The sequence below is a fragment of the Pseudophryne corroboree genome, unplaced genomic scaffold (assembly GCF_028390025.1).
Source record: "Pseudophryne corroboree isolate aPseCor3 unplaced genomic scaffold, aPseCor3.hap2 scaffold_1377, whole genome shotgun sequence".
NCBI lineage: Eukaryota > Metazoa > Chordata > Amphibia > Anura > Myobatrachidae > Pseudophryne > Pseudophryne corroboree.
In genome coordinates this window covers 1-24,557 of record NW_026968003.1, presented here as the reverse complement: position 1 = coordinate 24,557, position 24,557 = coordinate 1, and the positions used below count along the sequence as shown (strand labels likewise).

The following is a 24,557-nucleotide window of genomic DNA, read 5'->3' as shown; positions in this document are numbered from 1 at the left end:
TAAGTCACTGCCCTCCTAAGCCAGGGGGTCCAAGTCCCATATGGGGTAGAAGTCATTACAGCAAGTGTCTCATCACTAGAGTTGATATTTTATCCTTGCTTCAACTGTAAAACAGTCTTGCAGTGTTTAGCTTGTAAAAAATGAACACAGAAGCTAAAATATGACATTAATTATGATAACATTGTTGTTGTTGTTTTTTAAACCTTTTCTATCACCGTGGACATCTTATTTAAGTGCCATCTGGCATGCATGTTCCTTTGTTGCTCATCATTCATCACCAAAAATGATTTTCTTTTTCAATTCTTATGACTGTACTGATTGTATTGAATAAAATCCAAATCTAGCATAACCAATCAATGCAGCAAAGTGCTCCAGTGGTGCAATTGGTCAGCGCACGGTACTTATAAGACAGTATCTGTTGAGCAATGCCGAGGTTGTGAGTTCAAGCCTCACCTGGAGCATCTTTGTATACTGTTTTTTTCCCTTTTCTTATGTCATTAGTCATTGATTATAAACTGCTACCTTAATATTTAATATGAAATTACAAAGGATGGAAGAAAGAAAGAAAAAACACAAACATGATTGTGCATTTAAGTTGTCAGTACACATCTGCTTTGGTTCAAATGCACTGTATATCTTCCTTCAGTCAGCCAACAAAACAGCAATGGAAAAGATTAACATACTGTTGGTAAAGCAGTTGCATCAAATTGATTTTCTGCAATATAGCATGATAATCCATACTGACAGCTCTGGATAGTACCAGCACATTTCTTCCAGGACTTGGTAATGCAAAGAACACAGTAAACAGCTTCAATTTTATTCAAAAATAAATAATTGACTATTAAAAACCTATCAGTCTTAATTAAGGACATCAGTAAGCACCACTGGCATAATGGATAAGGCACTGTTCTCCTAAGCCAGTGCTTGTGGGTTTAAGTCCCGTCTGAGTTGGAAGTCATTACAGCAAGTGTCTCATTACTAGAGTTGATATTTTATCCTTGCTTCAACTGTAAAATAGTCTTGCAGTGTTTAGCTTGCAAAAAATGACCACAAAAGCTAAAATATGACATTAATTATGATAACATTGTTGTTGTTGTTTATTAAACCTTTTCTATCACCGTGGACAGCTTATTCAAGTACCATCTGGCATGCATGTTCCTTTGTTGCTCATCATTCATCACCAAAAATTATTTTCTTTTTCAATTCTTATGACTGTACTGATTGTATTGAATAAAATCCACATCTAGCATAACCAATCAATGCTGCAAAGTGCTCCAGTGGCGCAATTGGTCAGCGCACGGTATTTATAAGATAGTATCTGTTGAGCAATGTCGAGGTTGTGAGTTCAAGCCTCACCTGGAGCATCTTTGTATACTGTTTTTTTTTTCTTTTCTTATGTCATTAGTCATTGATTATAAACTGCTTCCTTAATATTTAATATGATATTACAAAGGATGGAAGAAAGAAAGAAAAAACACAAACATGATTGTGCATTTAAGTTGTCAGCACACATCTGCTTTGGTTCAAATGCACTGCATATCTTCCTTCAGTCAGCCAACAAAACAGCAATGGAAAAGATTAACATACTTTTGGTAAAGCAGTTGCATCAAATTGATTTTCTGCAATATAGCATGATAATCCATACTGACTGCTCTGGATAGTACCAGCACATTTCTTGCTGGACTTGGTAATGCAAAGAACACAGTAAACAGCTTCACTTTTTCCTCAAAAATAAATAATTGACTATTAAAAACCTAACAGTCTTAAATAAGAACATCAGTAAGCACCACTGGCATAATGGATAAGTCACTGCCCTCCTAAGCCAGGGGGTCCAAGTCCCATATGGGGTAGAAGTCATTACAGCAAGTGTCTCATCACTAGAGTTGATATTTTATCCTTGCTTCAACTGTAAAACAGTCTTGCAGTGTTTAGCTTGTAAAAAATGACCACAGAAGCTAAAATATGACATTAATTATGATAACATTGTTGTTGTTGTTTTTTAAACCTTTTCTATCACCGTGGACATCTTATTTAAGTGCCATCTGGCATGCATGTTCCTTTGTTGCTCATCATTCATCACCAAAAATGATTTTCTTTTTCAATTCTTATGACTGTACTGATTGTATTGAATAAAATCCAAATCTAGCATAACCAATCAATGCAGCAAAGTGCTCCAGTGGTGCAATTGGTCAGCGCACGGTACTTATAAGACAGTATCTGTTGAGCAATGCCGAGGTTGTGAGTTCAAGCCTCACCTGGAGCATCTTTGTATACTGTTTTTTTCCCTTTTCTTATGTCATTAGTCATTGATTATAAACTGCTACCTTAATATTTAATATGATATTACAAAGGATGGAAGAAAGAAAGAAAAAACACAAACATGATTGTGCATTTAAGTTGTCAGTACACATCTGCTTTGGTTCAAATGCACTGTATATCTTCCTTCAGTCAGCCAACAAAACAGCAATGGAAAAGATTAACATACTGTTGGTAAAGCAGTTGCATCAAATTGATTTTCTGCAATATAGCATGATAATCCATACTGACAGCTCTGGATAGTACCAGCACATTTCTTCCAGGACTTGGTAATGCAAAGAACACAGTAAACAGCTTCAATTTTATTCAAAAATAAATAATTGACTATTAAAAACCTATCAGTCTTAATTAAGGACATCAGTAAGCACCACTGGCATAATGGATAAGGCACTGTTCTCCTAAGCCAGTGCTTGTGGGTTTAAGTCCCGTCTGAGTTGGAAGTCATTACAGCAAGTGTCTCATTACTAGAGTTGATATTTTATCCTTGCTTCAACTGTAAAATAGTCTTGCAGTGTTTAGCTTGCAAAAAATGACCACAAAAGCTAAAATATGACATTAATTATGATAACATTGTTGTTGATGTTTTTTAAACCTTTTCTATCACCGTGGACAGCTTATTCAAGTGCCATCTGGCATGCATGTTCCTTTGTTGCTCATCATTCATCACCAAAAATGATTTTCTTTTTCAATTCTTATGACTGTACTGATTGTATTGAATAAAATCCACATCTAGCAAAACCAACTAATGCTGCAAAGTGCTCCAGTGGTGCAATTGGTCAGCGCGCGGTTCTTATAAGACAGTATATGTTGAGCAATGCCGAGGTTGTGAGTTCAAGCCTCACCTGGAGCATCTTTGTATGCTGTTTTTTTTTCTTTTCTTATGTCATTAGTCATTGATTATAAACTGCTACCTTAATATTTAATATGATATTACAAAGGATGGAAGAAAGAAAGAAAAAACACAAACATGATTGTGCATTTAAGTTGTCAGCACACATCTGCTTTGGTTCAAATGCACTGCATATCTTCCTTCAGTCAGCCAACAAAACAGCAATGGAAAAGATTAACATACTGTTGGTAAAGCAGTTGCATCAAATTGATTTTCTGCAATATAGCATGATAATCCATACTGACAGCTCTGGATAGTACCAGCACATTTCTTGCTGGACTTGGTAATGCAAAGAACACAGTAAACAGCTTCACTTTTTCCTCAAAAATAAATAATTGACTATTAAAAACCTAACAGTCTTAAATTAGAACATCAGTAAGCACCACTGGCATAATGGATAAGTCACTGCCCTCCTAAGCAAGGGGGTCCAAGTCCCATATGGGGTGGAAGTCATTACAGCAAGTGTCTCATCACTAGAGTTGATATTTTATCCTTGCTTCAACTGTAAAACAGTCTTGCAGTGTTTAGCTTGTAAAAAATGACCACAGAAGCTAAAATATGACATTAATTATGATAACATTGTTGTTGTTGTTGTTTTTTAAACCTTTTCTATCACCGTGGACAGCTTATTCAAGTACCATCTGGCATGCATGTTCCTTTGTTGCTCATCATTCATCACCAAAAATTATTTTCTTTTTCAATTCTTATGACTGTACTGATTGTATTGAATAAAATCCACATCTAGCATAACCAATCAATGCTGCAAAGTGCTCCAGTGGCGCAATTGGTCAGCGCACGGTATTTATAAGATAGTATCTGTTGAGCAATGTCGAGGTTGTGAGTTCAAGCCTCACCTGGAGCATCTTTGTATACTGTTTTTTTTTTTCTTTTCTTATGTCATTAGTCATTGATTATAAACTGCTTCCTTAATATTTAATATGATATTACAAAGGATGGAAGAAAGAAAGAAAAAACACAAACATGATTGTGCATTTAAGTTGTCAGCACACATCTGCTTTGGTTCAAATGCACTGCATATCTTCCTTCAGTCAGCCAACAAAACAGCAATGGAAAAGATTAACATACTTTTGGTAAAGCAGTTGCATCAAATTGATTTTCTGCAATATAGCATGATAATCCATACTGACTGCTCTGGATAGTACCAGCACATTTCTTGCTGGACTTGGTAATGCAAAGAACACAGTAAACAGCTTCACTTTTTCCTCAAAAATAAATAATTGACTATTAAAAACCTAACAGTCTTAAATAAGAACATCAGTAAGCACCACTGGCATAATGGATAAGTCACTGCCCTCCTAAGCCAGGGGGTCCAAGTCCCATATGGGGTAGAAGTCATTACAGCAAGTGTCTCATCACTAGAGTTGATATTTTATCCTTGCTTCAACTGTAAAACAGTCTTGCAGTGTTTAGCTTGTAAAAAATGACCACAGAAGCTAAAATATGACATTAATTATGATAACATTGTTGTTGTTGTTTTTTAAACCTTTTCTATCACCGTGGACATCTTATTTAAGTGCCATCTGGCATGCATGTTCCTTTGTTGCTCATCATTCATCACCAAAAATGATTTTCTTTTTCAATTCTTATGACTGTACTGATTGTATTGAATAAAATCCAAATCTAGCATAACCAATCAATGCAGCAAAGTGCTCCAGTGGTGCAATTGGTCAGCGCACGGTACTTATAAGACAGTATCTGTTGAGCAATGCCGAGGTTGTGAGTTCAAGCCTCACCTGGAGCATCTTTGTATACTGTTTTTTTCCCTTTTCTTATGTCATTAGTCATTGATTATAAACTGCTACCTTAATATTTAATATGATATTACAAAGGATGGAAGAAAGAAAGAAAAAACACAAACATGATTGTGCATTTAAGTTGTCAGTACACATCTGCTTTGGTTCAAATGCACTGTATATCTTCCTTCAGTCAGCCAACAAAACAGCAATGGAAAAGATTAACATACTGTTGGTAAAGCAGTTGCATCAAATTGATTTTCTGCAATATAGCATGATAATCCATACTGACAGCTCTGGATAGTACCAGCACATTTCTTCCAGGACTTGGTAATGCAAAGAACACAGTAAACAGCTTCAATTTTATTCAAAAATAAATAATTGACTATTAAAAACCTATCAGTCTTAATTAAGGACATCAGTAAGCACCACTGGCATAATGGATAAGGCACTGTTCTCCTAAGCCAGTGCTTGTGGGTTTAAGTCCCGTCTGAGTTGGAAGTCATTACAGCAAGTGTCTCATCACTAGAGTTGATATTTTATCCTTGCTTCAACTGTAAAACAGTCTTGCAGTGTTTAGCTTGCAAAAAATGACCACAAAAGCTAAAATATGACATTAATTATGATAACATTGTTGTTGTTGTTTTTTTAAACCTTTTCTATCACCGTGGACAGCTTATTCAAGTGCCATCTGGCATGCATGTTCCTTTGTTGCTCATCATTCATCACCAAAAATGATTTTCTTTTTCAATTCTTATGACTGTACTGATTGTATTGAATAAAATCCACATCTAGCAAAACCAACCAATGCTGCAAAGTGCTCCAGTGGTGCAATTGGTCAGCGTGCGGTTCTTATAAGACAGTATATGTTGAGCAATGCCGAGGTTGTGAGTTCAAGCCTCACCTGGAGCATCTATGTATGCTGTTTTTTTTTCTTTTCTTATGTCATTAGTCATTGATTATAAACTGCTACCTTAATATTTAATATGATATTACAAAGGATGGAAGAAAGAAAGAAAAAACACAAACATGATTGTGCATTTAAGTTGTCAGCACACATCTGCTTTGGTTCAAATGCACTGCATATCTTCCTTCAGTCAGCCAACAAAACAGCAATGGAAAAGATTAACATACTGTTGGTAAAGCAGTTGCATCAAATTGATTTTCTGCAATATAGCATGATAATCCATACTGACAGCTCTGGATAGTACCAGCACATTTCTTGCTGGACTTGGTAATGCAAAGAACACAGTAAACAGCTTCACTTTTTCCTCAAAAATAAATAATTGACTATTAAAAACCTAACAGTCTTAAATTAGAACATCAGTAAGCACCACTGGCATAATGGATAAGTCACTGCCCTCCTAAGCCAGGGGGTCCAAGTCCCATATGGGGTGGAAGTCATTACAGCAAGTGTCTCATCACTAGAGTTGATATTTTATCCTTGCTTCAACTGTAAAACAGTCTTGCAGTGTTTAGCTTGTAAAAAATGACCACAGAAGCTAAAATATGACATTAATTATGATATCATTGTTGTTGTTGTTGTTTTTTAAACCTTTTCTATCACCGTGGACAGCTTATTCAAGTACCATCTGGCATGCATGTTCCTTTGTTGCTCATCATTCATCACCAAAAATTATTTTCTTTTTCAATTCTTATGACTGTACTGATGGTATTGAATAAAATCCACATCTAGCATAACCAATCAATGCTGCAAAGTGCTCCAGTGGCGCAATTGGTCAGCGCACGGTATTTATAAGATAGTATCTGTTGAGCAATGTCGAGGTTGTGAGTTCAAGCCTCACCTGGAGCATCTTTGTATACTGTTTTTTTTTTCCTTTTCTTATGTCATTAGTCATTGATTATAAACTGCTTCCTTAATATTTAATATGATATTACAAAGGATGGAAGAAAGAAAGAAAAAACACAAACATGATTGTGCATTTAAGTTGTCAGCACACATCTGCTTTGGTTCAAATGCACTGCATATCTTCCTTCAGTCAGCCAACAAAACAGCAATGGAAAAGATTAACATACTGTTGGTAAAGCAGTTGCATCAAATTGATTTTCTGCAATATAGCATGATAATCCATACTGACAGCTCTGGATAGTACCAGCACATTTCTTGCTGGACTTGGTAATGCAAAGAACACAGTAAACAGCTTCACTTTTTCCTCAAAAATAAATAATTGACTATTAAAAACCTAACAGTCTTAAATAAGAACATCAGTAAGCACCACTGGCATAATGGATAAGTCACTGCCCTCCTAAGCCAGGGGGTCCAAGTCCCATATGGGGTAGAAGTCATTACAGCAAGTGTCTCATCACTAGAGTTGATATTTTATCCTTGCTTCAACTGTAAACAGTCTTGCAGTGTTTAGCTTGTAAAAAATGACCACAGAAGCTAAAATATGACATTAATTATGATAACATTGTTGTTGTTGTTTTTTAAACCTTTTCTATCACCGTGGACATCTTATTTAAGTGCCATCTGGCATGCATGTTCCTTTGTTGCTCATCATTCATCACCAAAAATGATTTTCTTTTTCAATTCTTATGACTGTACTGATTGTATTGAATAAAATCCAAATCTAGCATAACCAATCAATGCAGCAAAGTGCTCCAGTGGTGCAATTGGTCAGCGCACGGTAGTTATAAGACAGTATCTGTTGAGCAATGCCGAGGTTGTGAGTTCAAGCCTCACCTGGAGCATCTTTGTATACTGTTTTTTTCCCTTTTCTTATGTCATTAGTCATTGATTATAAACTGCTACCTTAATATTTAATATGATATTACAAAGGATGGAAGAAAGAAAGAAAAAACACAAACATGATTGTGCATTTAAGTTGTCAGTACACATCTGCTTTGGTTCAAATGCACTGTATATCTTCCTTCAGTCAGCCAACAAAACAGCAATGGAAAAGATTAACATACTGTTGGTAAAGCAGTTGCATCAAATTGATTTTCTGCAATATAGCATGATAATCCATACTGACAGCTCTGGATAGTACCAGCACATTTCTTCCAGGACTTGGTAATGCAAAGAACACAGTAAACAGCTTCAATTTTATTCAAAAATAAATAATTGACTATTAAAAACCTATCAGTCTTAATTAAGGACATCAGTAAGCACCACTGGCATAATGGATAAGGCACTGTTCTCCTAAGCCAGTGCTTGTGGGTTTAAGTCCCGTCTGAGTTGGAAGTCATTACAGCAAGTGTCTCATCACTAGAGTTGATATTTTATCCTTGCTTCAACTGTAAAACAGTCTTGCAGTGTTTAGCTTGCAAAAAATGACCACAAAAGCTAAAATATGACATTAATTATGATAACATTGTTGTTGTTGTTTTTTAAACCTTTTCTATCACCGTGGACAGCTTATTCAAGTGCCATCTGGCATGCATGTTCCTTTGTTGCTCATCATTCATCACCAAAAATGATTTTCTTTTTCAATTCTTATGACTGTACTGATTGTATTGAATAAAATCCACATCTAGCAAAACCAACTAATGCTGCAAAGTGCTCCAGTGGTGCAATTGGTCAGCGCGCGGTTCTTATAAGACAGTATATGTTGAGCAATGCCGAGGTTGTGAGTTCAAGCCTCACCTGGAGCATATTTGTATGCTGTTTTTTTTTCTTTTCTTATGTCATTAGTCATTGATTATAAACTGCTACCTTAATATTTAATATGATATTACAAAGGATGGAAGAAAGAAAGAAAAAACACAAACATGATTGTGCATTTAAGTTGTCAGCACACATCTGCTTTGGTTCAAATGCACTGCATATCTTCCTTCAGTCAGCCAACAAAACAGCAATGGAAAAGATTAACATACTGTTGGTAAAGCAGTTGCACCAAATTGATTTTCTGCAATATAGCATGATAATCCATACTGACAGCTCTGGATAGTACCAGCACATTTCTTGCTGGACTTGGTAATGCAAAGAACACAGTAAACAGCTTCACTTTTTCCTCAAAAATAAATAATTGACTATTAAAAACCTAACAGTCTTAAATTAGAACATCAGTAAGCACCACTGGCATAATGGATAAGTCACTGCCCTCCTAAGCCAGGGGGTCCAAGTCCCATATGGGGTGGAAGTCATTACAGCAAGTGTCTCATCACTAGAGTTGATATTTTATCCTTGCTTCAACTGTAAAACAGTCTTGCAGTGTTTAGCTTGTAAAAAATGACCACAGAAGCTAAAATATGACATTAATTATGATAACATTGTTGTTGTTGTTTTTTAAACCTTTTCTATCACCGTGGACAGCTTATTCAAGTACCATCTGGCATGCATGTTCCTTTGTTGCTCATCATTCATCACCAAAAATTATTTTCTTTTTCAATTCTTATGACTGTACCGATTGTATTGAATAAAATCCACATCTAGCATAACCAATCAATGCTGCAAAGTGCTCCAGTGGCGCAATTGGTCAGCGCACGGTATTTATAAGATAGTATCTGTTGAGCAATGTCGAGGTTGTGAGTTCAAGCCTCACCTGGAGCATCTTTGTATACTGTTTTTTTTTCCTTTTCTTATGTCATTAGTCATTGATTATAAACTGCTTCCTTAATATTTAATATGATATTACAAAGGATGGAAGAAAGAAAGAAAAAACACAAACATGATTGTGCATTTAAGTTGTCAGCACACATCTGCTTTGGTTCAAATGCACTGCATATCTTCCTTCAGTCAGCCAACAAAACAGCAATGGAAAAGATTAACATACTGTTGGTAAAGCAGTTGCATCAAATTGATTTTCTGCAATATAGCATGATAATCCATACTGACAGCTCTGGATAGTACCAGCACATTTCTTGTTGGACTTGGTAATGCAAAGAACACAGTAAACAGCTTCACTTTTTCCTCAAAAATAAATAATTGACTATTAAAAACCTAACAGTCTTAAATAAGAACATCAGTAAGCACCACTGGCATAATGGATAAGTCACTGCCCTCCTAAGCCAGGGGGTCCAAGTCCCATATGGGGTGGAAGTCATTACAGCAAGTGTCTCATCACTAGAGTTGATATTTTATCCTTGCTTCAACAGTAAAACAGTCTTGCAGTGTTTAGCTTGTAAAAAATGACCACAGAAGCTAAAATATGACATTAATTAAGATAACATTGTTGTTGTTGTTGTTTTTTAAACCTTTTCTATCACCGTGGACAGCTTATTCAAGTACCATCTGGCATGCATGTTCCTTTGTTGCTCATCATTCATCACCAAAAATTATTTTCTTTTTCAATTCTTATGACTGTACTGATTGTATTAAATAAAATCCACATCTAGCATTACCAATCAAAGCTGAAAATTGCTCCAGTGGCGCAATTGGTCAGCGCGTGGTACTTATAAGATGGTATCTGTTGAGCAATGCCGAGGTTGTGAGTTCAAGCCTCACCTGGAGCATATTTGTATGCTGTTTTTTTTTCTTTTCTTATGTCATTAGTCATTGATTATAAACTGCTACCTTAATATTTAATATGATATTACAAAGGATGGAAGAAAGAAAGAAAAAACACAAACATGATTGTGCATTTAAGTTGTCAGCACACATCTGCTTTGGTTCAAATGCACTGCATATCTTCCTTCAGTCAGCCAACAAAACAGCAATGGAAAAGATTAACATACTGTTGGTAAAGCAGTTGCACCAAATTGATTTTCTGCAATATAGCATGATAATCCATACTGACAGCTCTGGATAGTACCAGCACATTTCTTGCTGGACTTGGTAATGCAAAGAACACAGTAAACAGCTTCACTTTTTCCTCAAAAATAAATAATTGACTATTAAAAACCTAACAGTCTTAAATTAGAACATCAGTAAGCACCACTGGCATAATGGATAAGTCACTGCCCTCCTAAGCCAGGGGGTCCAAGTCCCATATGGGGTGGAAGTCATTACAGCAAGTGTCTCATCACTAGAGTTGATATTTTATCCTTGCTTCAACTGTAAAACAGTCTTGCAGTGTTTAGCTTGTAAAAAATGACCACAGAAGCTAAAATATGACATTAATTATGATAACATTGTTGTTGTTGTTTTTTAAACCTTTTCTATCACCGTGGACAGCTTATTCAAGTACCATCTGGCATGCATGTTCCTTTGTTGCTCATCATTCATCACCAAAAATTATTTTCTTTTTCAATTCTTATGACTGTACCGATTGTATTGAATAAAATCCACATCTAGCATAACCAATCAATGCTGCAAAGTGCTCCAGTGGCGCAATTGGTCAGCGCACGGTATTTATAAGATAGTATCTGTTGAGCAATGTCGAGGTTGTGAGTTCAAGCCTCACCTGGAGCATCTTTGTATACTGTTTTTTTTTCCTTTTCTTATGTCATTAGTCATTGATTATAAACTGCTTCCTTAATATTTAATATGATATTACAAAGGATGGAAGAAAGAAAGAAAAAACACAAACATGATTGTGCATTTAAGTTGTCAGCACACATCTGCTTTGGTTCAAATGCACTGCATATCTTCCTTCAGTCAGCCAACAAAACAGCAATGGAAAAGATTAACATACTGTTGGTAAAGCAGTTGCATCAAATTGATTTTCTGCAATATAGCATGATAATCCATACTGACAGCTCTGGATAGTACCAGCACATTTCTTGTTGGACTTGGTAATGCAAAGAACACAGTAAACAGCTTCACTTTTTCCTCAAAAATAAATAATTGACTATTAAAAACCTAACAGTCTTAAATAAGAACATCAGTAAGCACCACTGGCATAATGGATAAGTCACTGCCCTCCTAAGCCAGGGGGTCCAAGTCCCATATGGGGTGGAAGTCATTACAGCAAGTGTCTCATCACTAGAGTTGATATTTTATCCTTGCTTCAACAGTAAAACAGTCTTGCAGTGTTTAGCTTGTAAAAAATGACCACAGAAGCTAAAATATGACATTAATTAAGATAACATTGTTGTTGTTGTTGTTTTTTAAACCTTTTCTATCACCGTGGACAGCTTATTCAAGTACCATCTGGCATGCATGTTCCTTTGTTGCTCATCATTCATCACCAAAAATTATTTTCTTTTTCAATTCTTATGACTGTACTGATTGTATTAAATAAAATCCACATCTAGCATTACCAATCAAAGCTGAAAATTGCTCCAGTGGCGCAATTGGTCAGCGCGTGGTACTTATAAGATGGTATCTGTTGAGCAATGCCGAGGTTGTGAGTTCAAGCCTCACCTGGAGTATCTTTGTATACTATTTTTTTTCCTTTTCTTATGTCATTAGTCATTGATTATAAACTGCTACCTTAATATTTAATATGATATTACAAAGGATGGAAGAAAGAAAGAAAAAACACAAACATGATTGTGCATTTAAGTTGTCAGCACACATCTGCTTTGGTTCAAATGCACTGCATATCTTCCTTCAGTCAGCCAACAAAACAGCAATGGAAAAGATTAACATACTGTTGGTAAAGCAGTTGCATTAAATTGATTTTCTGCAATATAGCATGATAATCCATACTGACAGCTCTGGATAGTACCAGCACATTTCTTCCTGGACTTGGTAATGCAAAGAACACAGTAAACAGCTTCAATTTTATTCAAAAATAAATAATTGACTATTAAAAACCTATCAGTCTTAAATAAGGACATCAGTAAGCACCACTGGCATAATGGATAAGGAACTGTTCTCCTAAGCCAGTGCTTGTGGGTTTAAGTCCCGTCGGAGTTGGAAGTCATTACAGCAAGTGTCTCATCACTAGAGTTGATATTTTATCCTTGCTTCAACTGTAAAACAGTCTTGCAGTGTTTAGCTTGCAAAAAATGACCACAGAAGCTAAAATATGACATTAATTATAATAACATTGTTGTTGTTGTTTTTTAAACCTTTTCTATCACCGTGGACAGCTTATTCAAGTGCCATCTGGCATGCATGTTCCTTTGTTGCTCATCATTCATCACCAAAAATGATTTTCTTTTTCAATTCTTATGACTGCACTGATTGTATTGAATAAAATCCACATCTAGCAAAACCAACTAATGCTGCAAAGTGCTCCAGAGGTGCAATTGGTCAGCGCGCGGTACTTATAAGACAGTATCTGTTGAGCAATGCCAAGCTTGTGAGTTCAAGCCTCACCTGGAGCATCTTTGTATACTGTTTTTTTTCCTTTTCTTATGTCATTAGTCATTGATTATAAACTGCTACCTTAATATTTAATATGATATTACAAACGATGGAAGAAAGAAAGAAAAAGCACAAACATGATTGTGCATTTAAGTTGTCAGCACACATCTGCTTTGGTTCAAATGCACTGCATATCTTCCTTCAGTCAGCCAACAAAACAGCAATGGAAAAGATTAACATACTGTTGGTAAAGCAGTTGCATCAAATTGATTTTCTGCAATATAGCATGATAATCCATACTGACAGCTCTGGATAGTACCAGCACATTTCTTGCTGGACTTGGTAATGCAAAGAACACAGTAAACAGCTTCACTTTTTCCTCAAAAATAAATAATTGACTATTAAAAACCTAACAGTCTTAAATAAGAACATCAGTAAGCACCACTTGCATAATGGATAAGTCACTGCCCTCCTAAGCCAGGGGGTCCAAGTCCCATATGGGGTGGAAGTCATTACAGCAAGTGTCTCATCACTAGAGTTGATATTTTATCCTTGCTTCAACAGTAAAACAGTCTTGCAGTGTTTAGCTTGTAAAAAATGACCACAGAAGCTAAAATATGACATTAATTATGATAACATTGTTGTTGTTGTTTTTTAAACCTTTTCTATCACCGTGGACAGCTTATTCAAGTACCATCTGGCATGCATGTTCCTTTGTTGCTCATCATTCATCACCAAAAATGATTTTCTTTTTCAATTCTTATGACTGTACTGATTGTATTGAATAAAATCCAAATCTAGCATAACCAATCAATGCAGCAAAGTGCTCCAGTAGTGCAATTGGTCAGCGCACGGTACTTATAAGACAGTATCTGTTGAGCAATGCCGAGGTTGTGAGTTCAAGCCTCACCTGGAGCATCTTTGTATACTGTTTTTTTCCCTTTTCTTATGTCATTAGTCATTGATTATAAACTGCTACCTTAATATTTAATATGATATTACAAAGGATGGAAGAAAGAAAGAAAAAACACAAACATGATTGTGCATTTAAGTTGTCAGTACACATCTGCTTTGGTTCAAATGCACTGTATATCTTCCTTCAGTCAGCCAACAAAACAGCAATGGAAAAGATTAACATACTGTTGGTAAAGCAGTTGCATCAAATTGATTTTCTGCAATATAGCATGATAATCCATACTGACAGCTCTGGATAGTACCAGCACATTTCTTCCAGGACTTGGTAATGCAAAGAACACAGTAAACAGCTTCAATTTTATTCAAAAATAAATAATTGACTATTAAAAACCTATCAGTCTTAATTAAGGACATCAGTAAGCACCACTGGCATAATGGATAAGGCACTGTTCTCCTAAGCCAGTGCTTGTGGGTTTAAGTCCCGTCTGAGTTGGAAGTCATTACAGCAAGTGTCTCATCACTAGAGTTGATATTTTATCCTTGCTTCAACTGTAAAACAGTCTTGCAGTGTTTAGCTTGCAAAAAATGACCACAAAAGCTAAAATATGACATTAATTATGATAACATTGTTGTTGTTGTTTTTTAAACCTTTTCTATCACCGTGGACAGCTTATTCAAGTGCCATCTGGCATGCATGTTCCTTTGTTGCTCATCATTCATCACCAAAAATGATTTTCTTTTTCAATTCTTATGACTGTACTGATTGTATTGAATAAAATCCACATCTAGCAAAACCAACTAATGCTGCAAAGTGCTTCAGTGGTGCAATTGGTCAGCGCGCGGTTCTTATAAGACAGTATATGTTGAGCAATGCCGAGGTTGTGAGTTCAAGCCTTACCTGGAGCATATTTGTATGCTGTTTTTTTTTCTTTTCTTATGTCATTAGTCATTGATTATAAACTGCTACCTTAATATTTAATATGATATTACAAAGGATGGAAGAAAGAAAGAAAAAACACAAACATGATTGTGCATTTAAGTTGTCAGCACACATCTGCTTTGGTTCAAATGCACTGCATATCTTCCTTCAGTCAGCCAACAAAACAGCAATGGAAAAGATTAACATACTGTTGGTAAAGCAGTTGCATCAAATTGATTTTCTGCAATATAGCATGATAATCCATACTGACAGCTCTGGATAGTACCAGCACATTTCTTCCAGGACTTGGTAATGCAAAGAACACAGTAAACAGCTTCAATTTTATTCAAAAATAAATAATTGACTATTAAAAACCTATCAGTCTTAATTAAGGACATCAGTAAGCACCACTGGCATAATGGATAAGGCACTGTTCTCCTAAGCCAGTGCTTGTGGGTTTAAGTCCCGTCTGAGTTGGAAGTCATTACAGCAAGTGTCTCATCACTAGAGTTGATATTTTATCCTTGCTTCAACTGTAAAACAGTCTTGCAGTGTTTAGCTTGTAAAAAATGACCACAGAAGCTAAAATATGACATTAATTATGATAACATTGTTGTTGTTGTTTTTTAAACCTTTTCTATCACCGTGGATAGCTTATTCAAGTACCATCTGGCATGCATGTTCCTTTGTTGCTCATCATTCATCACCAAAAATTATTTTCTTTTTCAATTCTTATGACTGTACTGATTGTATTGAATAAAATCCACATCTAGCATAACCAATCAATGCTGCAAAGTGCTCCAGTGGCGCAATTGGTCAGCGCACGGTATTTATAAAATAGTATCTGTTGAGCAATGTCGAGGTTGTGAGTTCAAGCCTCACCTGGAGCATCTTTGTATACTGTTTTTTTTTTCCTTTTCTTATGTCATTAGTCATTGATTATAAACTGCTTCCTTAATATTTAATATGATATTACAAAGGATGGAAGAAAGAAAGAAAAAACACAAACATGATTGTGCATTTAAGTTGTCAGCACACATCTGCTTTGGTTCAAATGCACTGCATATCTTCCTTCAGTCAGCCAACAAAACAGCAATGGAAAAGATTAACATACTGTTGGTAAAGCAGTTGCATCAAATTGATTTTCTGCAATATAGCATGATAATCCATACTGACTGCTCTGGATAGTACCAGCACATTTCTTGTTCGACTTAGTAATGCAAAGAACACAGTAAACAGCTTCACTTTTTCCTCAAAAATAAATAATTGACTATTAAAAACCTAACAGTCTTAAATAAGAATATCAGTAAGCACCACTGGCATAATGGATAAGTCACTGCCCTCCTAAGCCAGGGGGTCCAAGTCCCATATGGGGTGGAAGTCATTACAGCAAGTGTCTCATCACTAGAGTTGATATTTTATCCTTGCTTCAACAGTAAAACAGTCTTGCAGTGTTTAGCTTGTAAAAAATGACCACAGAAGCTAAAATATGACATTAATTAAGATAACATTGTTGTTGTTGTTGTTGTTGTTTTTTAAACCTTTTCTATCACCGTGGACAGCTTATTCAAGTACCATCTGGCATGCATGTTCCTTTGTTGCTCATCATTCATCACCAAAAATGATTTTCTTTTTCAATTCTTATGACTGTACTGATTGTATTAAATAAAATCCACATCTAGCATTACCAATCAAAGCTGAAAATTGCTCCAGTGGCGCAATTGGTCAGCGCGTGGTACTTATAAGATGGTATCTGTTGAGCAATGCCGAGGTTGTGAGTTCAAGCCTCACCTGGAGTATCTTTGTATACTATTTTTTTTCCTTTTCTTATGTCATTAGTCATTGATTATAAACTGCTACCTTAATATTTAATATGATATTACAAAGGATGGAAGAAAGAAAGAAAAAACACAAACATGATTGTGCATTTAAGTTGTCAGCACACATCTGCTTTGGTTCAAATGCACTGCATATCTTCCTTCAGTCAGCCAACAAAACAGCAATGGAAAAGATTAACATACTGTTGGTAAAGCAGTTGCATTAAATTGATTTTCTGCAATATAGCATGATAATCCATACTGACAGCTCTGGATAGTACCAGCACATTTCTTCCAGGACTTGGTAATGCAAAGAACACAGTAAACAGCTTCAATTTTATTCAAAAATAAATAATTGACTATTAAAAACCTATCAGTCTTAAATAAGGACATCAGTAAGCACCACTGGCATAATGGATAAGGAACTGTTCTCCTAAGCCAGTGCTTGTGGGTTTAAGTCCCGTCGGAGTTGGAAGTCATTACAGCAAGTGTCTCATCACTAGAGTTGATATTTTATCCTTGCTTCAACTGTAAAACAGTCTTGCAGTGTTTAGCTTGCAAAAAATGACCACAGAAGCTAAAATATGACATTAATTATAATAACATTGTTGTTGTTGTTTTTTAAACCTTTTCTATCACCGTGGACAGCTTATTCAAGTGCCATCTGGCATGCATGTTCCTTTGTTGCTCATCATTCATCACCAAAAATGATTTTCTTTTTCAATTCTTATGACTGCACTGATTGTATTGAATAAAATCCACATCTAGCAAAACCAACTAATGCTGCAAAGTGCTCCAGTGGTGCAATTGGTCAGCGCGCGGTACTTATAAGACAGTATCTGTTGAGCAATGCCAAGCTTGTGAGTTCAAGCCTCACCTGGAGCATCTTTGTATACTGTTTTTTTTCCTTTTCTTATGTCATTAGTCATTGATTATAAACTGCTACCTTAATATTTAATATGATATTACAAACGATGGAAGAAAGAAAGAAAAAGCACAAACATGATTGTGCATTTAAGTTGTCAGCACACATCTGCTTTGGTTCAAATGCACTGCATATCTTCCTTCAGTCAGCCAACAAAACAGCAATGGAAAAGATTAACATACTGTTGGTAAAGCAGTTGCATCAAATTGATTTTCTGCAATATAGCATGATAATCCATACTGACAGCTCTGGATAGTACCAGCACATTTCTTGCTGGACTTGGTAATGCAAAGAACACAGTAAACAGCTTCACTTTTTCCTCAAAAATAAATAATTGACTATTAAAAACCTAACAGTCTTAAATAAGAACATCAGTAAGCACCACTTGCATAATGGATAAGTCACTGCCCTCCTAAGCCAGGGGGTCCAAGTCCCATATGGGGTGGAAGTCATTACAGCAAGTGTCTCATCACTAGAGTTGATATTTTATCCTTGCTTCAACAGTAAAACAGTCTTGCAGTGTTTAGCTTGTAAAAAATGACCACAGAAGCTAAAATATGACATTAATTATGATAACATTGTTGTTGTTGTTTTTTAAACCTTTTCTATCACCGTGGACAGCTTATTCAAGTACCATCTGGCATGCATGTTCCTTTGTTGCTCATCATTCATCACCAAAAATGATTTTCTTTTTCAATTCTTATGACTGTACTGATTGTATTGAATAAAATCCACATCTAGCATAACCAATCAATGCTGCAAAGTGCTCCAGTGGCGCAATTGGTCAGCGCACTGTATTTATAAGACAGTATCTGTTGAGCAATGCCGAGGTTGTGAGTTCTAGCCTCACCTAGAGCATCTTTGTATACTGTTTTTTTTTTTCCTTTTCTTATGTCATTAGTCATTGATTATAAACTGCTACCTTAATATTTAATATGATATTCAAAAGGATGGAAGAAAGAAAGAAAAAACACAAACATGATTGTGCATTTAAGTTGTCAGCACACATCTGCTTTGGTTCAAATGCACTGCATATCTTCCTTCAGTCAGCCAACAAAACAGCAATGGAAAAGATTAACATACTGTTGGTAAAGCAGTTGCATCAAATTGATTTTCTGCAATATAGCATGATAATCCATACTGACAGCTCTGGATAGTACCAGCACATTTCTTGCTGGACTTGGTAATGCAAAGAACACAGTAAACAGCTACACTTTTTCCTCAAAAATAAATAATTGACTATTAAAAACCTAACAGTCTTAAATAAGAACACCAGTAAGCACCACTGGCATAATGGATAAGTCACTGCCCTCCTAAGCCAGGGGGTCCAAGTCTCATATGGGGTGGAAGTAATTACAGCAAGTGTCTCATCACTAGAGTTGATATTTTATCCTTGCTTCAACAGTAAAACAGTCTTGCAGTGTTTAGCTTGTAAAAAATGACCACAGAAGCTAAAATATGACATTAATTAAGATAACATTGTTGTTGTTGTTGTTGTTGTTGTTGTTGTTGTTTTTTAAACCTTTTCTATCACCGTGGACAGCTTATTCAAGTACCATCTGGCATGCATGTTCCTTTGTTGCTCATCATTCATCACCAAAAATGATTTTCTTTTTCAATTCTTATGACTGTACTGATTGTATTAAATAAAATCCACATCTAGCATTACCAATCAAAGCTGCAAAGTGCTCCAGTGGCGCAATTGGTCAGTGCGTGGTACTTATAAGACGGTATCTGTTGAGCAATGCCGAGGTTGTGAGCATCTTTGTATACTGTTTTTTTTTCTTTTTCTTATGTCATTAGTCATTGATTATAAACTGCTACCTTAATATTTAATATGATATTACAAAGGATGGAAGAAAGAAAGAAAAAACACAAACATGATTGTGCATTTAAGTTGTCAGCACACATCTGCTTTGGTTCAAATGCACTGCATATCTTCCTTCAGTCAGCCAACAAAACAGCAATGGAAAAGATTAACATACTGTTGGTAAAGCAGTTGCATCAAATTGATTTTCTGCAATATAGCATGATAATCCATACTGACAGCTCTGGATAGTACCAGCACATTTCTTGCTGGACTTGGTAATGCAAAGAACACAGTAAACAGCTTCACTTTTTCCTCAAAAATAAATAATTGACTATTAAAAACCTAACAGTCTTAAATAAGAACATCAGTAAGCACCACTTGCATAATGGATAAGTCACTGCCCTCCTAAGCCAGGGGGTCCAAGTCCCATATGGGGTGGAAGTCATTACAGCAAGTGTCTCATCACTAGAGTTGATATTTTATCCTTGCTTCAACAGTAAAACAGTCTTGCAGTGTTTAGCTTGTAAAAAATGACCACAGAAGCTAAAATATGACATTAATTATGATAACATTGTTGTTGTTGTTTTTTAAACCTTTTCTATCACCGTGGACAGCTTATTCAAGTACCATCTGGCATGCATGTTCCTTTGTTGCTCATCATTCATCACCAAAAATGATTTTCTTTTTCAATTCTTATGACTGTACTGATTGTATTGAATAAAATCCACATCTAGCATAACCAATCAATGCTGCAAAGTGCTCCAGTGGCGCAATTGGTCAGCGCACTGTATTTATAAGACAGTATCTGTTGAGCAATGCCGAGGTTGTGAGTTCTAGCCTCACCTAGAGCATCTTTGTATACTGTTTTTTTTTTCCTTTTCTTATGTCATTAGTCATTGATTATAAACTGCTACCTTAATATTTAATATGATATTCAAAAGGATGGAAGAAAGAAAGAAAAAACACAAACATGATTGTGCATTTAAGTTGTCAGCACACATCTGCTTTGGTTCAAATGCACTGCATATCTTCCTTCAGTCAGCCAACAAAACAGCAATGGAAAAGATTAACATACTGTTGGTAAAGCAGTTGCATCAAATTGATTTTCTGCAATATAGCATGATAATCCATACTGACAGCTCTGGATAGTACCAGCACATTTCTTGCTGGACTTGGTAATGCAAAGAACACAGTAAACAGCTACACTTTTTCCTCAAAAATAAATAATTGACTATTAAAAACCTAACAGTCTTAAATAAGAACACCAGTAAGCACCACTGGCATAATGGATAAGTCACTGCCCTCCTAAGCCAGGGGGTCCAAGTCCCATATGGGGTGGAAGTCATTACAGCAAGTGTCTCATCACTAGAGTTGATATTTTATCCTTGCTTCAACAGTAAAACAGTCTTGCAGTGTTTAGCTTGTAAAAAATGACCACAGAAGCTAAAATATGACATTAATTAAGATAACATTGTTGTTGTTGTTGTTGTTGTTGTTGTTGTTGTTTTTTTAAACCTTTTCTATCACCGTGGACAGCTTATTCAAGTACCATCTGGCATGCATGTTCCTTTGTTGCTCATCATTCATCACCAAAAATGATTTTCTTTTTCAATTCTTATGACTGTACTGATTGTATTAAATAAAATCCACATCTAGCATTACCAATCAAAGCTGCAAAGTGCTCCAGTGGCGCAATTGGTCAGTGCGTGGTACTTATAAGACGGTATCTGTTGAGCAATGCCGAGGTTGTGAGCATCTTTGTATACTGTTTTTTTTTCTTTTTCTTATGTCATTAGTCATTGATTATAAACTGCTACCTTAATATTTAATATGATATTACAAAGGATGGAAGAAAGAAAGAAAAAACACAAACATGATTGTGCATTTAAGTTGTCAGCACACATCTGCTTTGGTTCAAATGCACTGCATATCTTCCTTCAGTCAGCCAACAAAACAGCAATGGAAAAGATTAACATACTGTTGGTAAAGCAGTTGCATCAAATTGATTTTCTGCAATATAGCATGATAATCCATACTGACAGCTCTGGATAGTACCAGCACATTTCTTGCTGGACTTGGTAATGCAAAGAACACAGTAAACAGCTTCACTTTTTCCTCAAAAATAAATAATTGACTATTAAAAACCTAACAGTCTTAAATAAGAACACCAGTAAGCACCACTGGCATAATGGATAAGTCACTGCCCTCCTAAGCCAGGGGGTCCAAGTCCCATATGGGGTGGAAGTCATTACAGCAAGTGTCTCATCACTAGAGTTGATATTTTATCCTTGCTTCAACAGTAAAACAGTCTTGCAGTGTTTAGCTTGTAAAAAATGACCACAGAAGCTAAAATATGACATTAATTATGATAACATTGTTGTTGTTGTTTTTTAAACCTTTTCTATCACCGTGGACAGCTTATTCAAGTACCATCTGGCATGCATGTTCCTTTGTTGCTCATCATTCATCACCAAAAATGATTTTCTTTTTCAATTCTTATGACTGTACTGATTGTATTGAATAAAATCCACATCTAGCATAACCAATCAATGCTGCAAAGTGCTCCAGTGGCGCAATTGGTCAGCGCACTGTATTTATAAGACAGTATCTGTTGAGCAATGCCGAGGTTGTGAGTTCTAGCCTCACCTAGAGCATCTTTGTATACTGTTTTTTTTTTCCTTTTCTTATGTCATTAGTCATTGATTATAAACTGCTACCTTAATATTTAATATGATATTCAAAAGGATGGAAGAAAGAAAGAAAAAACACAAACATGATTGTGCATTTAAGTTGTCAGCACACATCTGCTTTGGTTCAAATGCACTGCATATCTTCCTTCAGTCAGCCAACAAAACAGCAATGGAAAAGATTAACATACTGTTGGTAAAGCAGTTGCATCAAATTGATTTTCTGCAATATAGCATGATAATCCATACTGACAGCTCTGGATAGTACCAGCACATTTCTTGCTGGACTTGGTAATGCAAAGAACACAGTAAACAGCTACACTTTTTCCTCAAAAATAAATAATTGACTATTAAAAACCTAACAGTCTTAAATAAGAACACCAGTAAGCACCACTGGCATAATGGATAAGTCACTGCCCTCCTAAGCCAGGGGGTCCAAGTCCCATATGGGGTGGAAGTCATTACAGCAAGTGTCTCATCACTAGAGTTGATATTTTATCCTTGCTTCAACAGTAAAACAGTCTTGCAGTGTTTAGCTTGTAAAAAATGACCACAGAAGCTAAAATATGACATTAATTAAGATAACATTGTTGTTGTTGTTGTTGTTGTTGTTGTTTTTTTAAACCTTTTCTATCACCGTGGACAGCTTATTCAAGTACCATCTGGCATGCATGTTCCTTTGTTGCTCATCATTCATCACCAAAAATGATTTTCTTTTTCAATTCTTATGACTGTACTGATTGTATTAAATAAAATCCACATCTAGCATTACCAATCAAAGCTGCAAAGTGCTCCAGTGGCGCAATTGGTCAGCGCACGGTATTTATAAGACAGTATCTGTTGAGCAATGCCGAGGTTGTGAGTTCAAGCCTCACCTAGAGCATCTTTGTATACTGTTTTTTTTTCCTTTTCTTATGTCATTAGTCATTGATTATAAACTGCTTCCTTAATATTTAATATGATATTACAAAGGATGGAAGAAAGAAAGAAAAAACACAAACATGATTGTGCATTTAAGTTGTCAGCACACATCTGCTTTGGTTCAAATGCACTGCATATCTTCCTTCAGTCAGCCAACAAAACAGCAATGGAAAAGATTAACATACTGTTGGTAAAGCAGTTGCATCAAATTGATTTTCTGCAATATAGCATGATAATCCATACTGACAGCTCTGGATAGTACCAGCACATTTCTTGCTGGACTTGGTAATGCAAAGAACACAGTAAACAGCTTCACTTTTTCCTCAAAAATAAATAATTGACTATTAAAAACCTATCAGTCTTAAATTAGAACATCAGTAAGCACCACTGGCATAATGGATAAGTCACTGCCCTCCTAAGCCAGGGGGTCCAAGTCCCATATGGGGTGGAAGTCATTACAGCAAGTGTCTCATCACTAGAGTTGATATTTTATCCTTGCTTCAACTGTAAAACAGTCTTGCAGTGTTTAGCTTGTAAAAAATTACCACAGAAGCTAAAATATGACATTAATTATGATAACATTGTTGTTGTTGTTGTTGTTTTTTAAACCTTTTCTATCACCGTGGACAGCTTATTCAAGTACCATCTGGCATGCATGTTCCTTTGTTGCTCATCATTCATCACCAAAAATGATTTTCTTTTTCAATTCTTATGACTGTACTGATTGTATTAAATAAAATCCACATCTAGCATTACCAATCAAAGCTGCAAAGTGCTCCAGTGGCGCAATTGGTCAGCGTGTGGTAATTATAAGATGGTATCTGTTGAGCAATGCCGAGGTTGTGAGTTCAAGCCTCACCTGGAGTATTTTTGTATACTATTTTTTTTCCTTTTCTTATGTCATTAGTCATTGATTATAAACTGCTACCTTAATATTTAATATGATATTACAAAGGATGGAAGAAAGAAAGAAAAAACACAAACATGATTGTGCATTTAAGTTGTCAGCACACATCTGCTTTGGTTCAAATGCACTGCATATCTTCCTTCAGTCAGCCAACAAAACAGCAATGGAAAAGATTAACATACTGTTGGTAAAGCAGTTGCATCAAATTGATTTTCTGCAATATAGCATGATAATCCATACTGACAGCTCTGGATAGTACCAGCACATTTCTTGCTGGACTTGGTAATGCAAAGAACACAGTAAACAGCTTCACTTTTTCCTCAAAAATAAATAATTGACTATTAAAAACCTATCAGTCTTAAATTAGAACATCAGTAAGCACCACTGGCATAATGGATAAGTCACTGCCCTCCTAAGCCAGGGGGTCCAAGTCCCATATGGGGTGGAAGTCATTACAGCAAGTGTCTCATCACTAGAGTTGATATTTTATCCTTGCTTCAACTGTAAAACAGTCTTGCAGTGTTTAGCTTGTAAAAAATTACCACAGAAGCTAAAATATGACATTAATTATGATAACATTGTTGTTGTTGTTGTTTTTT

The 24,557-nt window shown here is 35.8% G+C and overlaps 13 non-coding genes across 13 annotated transcripts; all 13 read left to right on the top strand.

Moving 5' to 3' along the window:
* Positions 1–368: 368 nt before the first annotated feature.
* Positions 369–461, top strand: TRNAI-UAU (transfer RNA isoleucine (anticodon UAU)). Its single transcript is given in 2 exon segments — positions 369–406; positions 426–461. It is a non-coding gene; the product is annotated as a tRNA-Ile (tRNA).
* An 810-nt stretch (positions 462–1,271) lies between these two features.
* On the top strand, positions 1,272–1,364 carry TRNAI-UAU (transfer RNA isoleucine (anticodon UAU)). Its single transcript is given in 2 exon segments — positions 1,272–1,309; positions 1,329–1,364. It is a non-coding gene; the product is annotated as a tRNA-Ile (tRNA).
* Positions 1,365–2,170: 806 nt separating this feature from the next.
* Positions 2,171–2,263, top strand: TRNAI-UAU (transfer RNA isoleucine (anticodon UAU)). The gene is given in 2 exon segments: positions 2,171–2,208; positions 2,228–2,263. It is a non-coding gene; the product is annotated as a tRNA-Ile (tRNA).
* A 1,711-nt stretch (positions 2,264–3,974) lies between these two features.
* TRNAI-UAU (transfer RNA isoleucine (anticodon UAU)) lies at positions 3,975–4,067 on the top strand. Its single transcript is given in 2 exon segments — positions 3,975–4,012; positions 4,032–4,067. It is a non-coding gene; the product is annotated as a tRNA-Ile (tRNA).
* An 807-nt stretch (positions 4,068–4,874) lies between these two features.
* On the top strand, positions 4,875–4,967 carry TRNAI-UAU (transfer RNA isoleucine (anticodon UAU)). The gene is given in 2 exon segments: positions 4,875–4,912; positions 4,932–4,967. It is a non-coding gene; the product is annotated as a tRNA-Ile (tRNA).
* A 1,712-nt stretch (positions 4,968–6,679) lies between these two features.
* TRNAI-UAU (transfer RNA isoleucine (anticodon UAU)) lies at positions 6,680–6,772 on the top strand. Its single transcript is given in 2 exon segments — positions 6,680–6,717; positions 6,737–6,772. It is a non-coding gene; the product is annotated as a tRNA-Ile (tRNA).
* Positions 6,773–9,379: 2,607 nt separating this feature from the next.
* On the top strand, positions 9,380–9,472 carry TRNAI-UAU (transfer RNA isoleucine (anticodon UAU)). Its single transcript is given in 2 exon segments — positions 9,380–9,417; positions 9,437–9,472. It is a non-coding gene; the product is annotated as a tRNA-Ile (tRNA).
* Positions 9,473–10,281: 809 nt separating this feature from the next.
* On the top strand, positions 10,282–10,374 carry TRNAI-UAU (transfer RNA isoleucine (anticodon UAU)). The gene is given in 2 exon segments: positions 10,282–10,319; positions 10,339–10,374. It is a non-coding gene; the product is annotated as a tRNA-Ile (tRNA).
* An 805-nt stretch (positions 10,375–11,179) lies between these two features.
* Positions 11,180–11,272, top strand: TRNAI-UAU (transfer RNA isoleucine (anticodon UAU)). The gene is given in 2 exon segments: positions 11,180–11,217; positions 11,237–11,272. It is a non-coding gene; the product is annotated as a tRNA-Ile (tRNA).
* Positions 11,273–12,081: 809 nt separating this feature from the next.
* On the top strand, positions 12,082–12,174 carry TRNAI-UAU (transfer RNA isoleucine (anticodon UAU)). Its single transcript is given in 2 exon segments — positions 12,082–12,119; positions 12,139–12,174. It is a non-coding gene; the product is annotated as a tRNA-Ile (tRNA).
* Positions 12,175–13,882: 1,708 nt separating this feature from the next.
* TRNAI-UAU (transfer RNA isoleucine (anticodon UAU)) lies at positions 13,883–13,975 on the top strand. The gene is given in 2 exon segments: positions 13,883–13,920; positions 13,940–13,975. It is a non-coding gene; the product is annotated as a tRNA-Ile (tRNA).
* A 1,713-nt stretch (positions 13,976–15,688) lies between these two features.
* TRNAI-UAU (transfer RNA isoleucine (anticodon UAU)) lies at positions 15,689–15,781 on the top strand. The gene is given in 2 exon segments: positions 15,689–15,726; positions 15,746–15,781. It is a non-coding gene; the product is annotated as a tRNA-Ile (tRNA).
* An 816-nt stretch (positions 15,782–16,597) lies between these two features.
* TRNAI-UAU (transfer RNA isoleucine (anticodon UAU)) lies at positions 16,598–16,690 on the top strand. The gene is given in 2 exon segments: positions 16,598–16,635; positions 16,655–16,690. It is a non-coding gene; the product is annotated as a tRNA-Ile (tRNA).
* Positions 16,691–24,557: the final 7,867 nt, after the last annotated feature.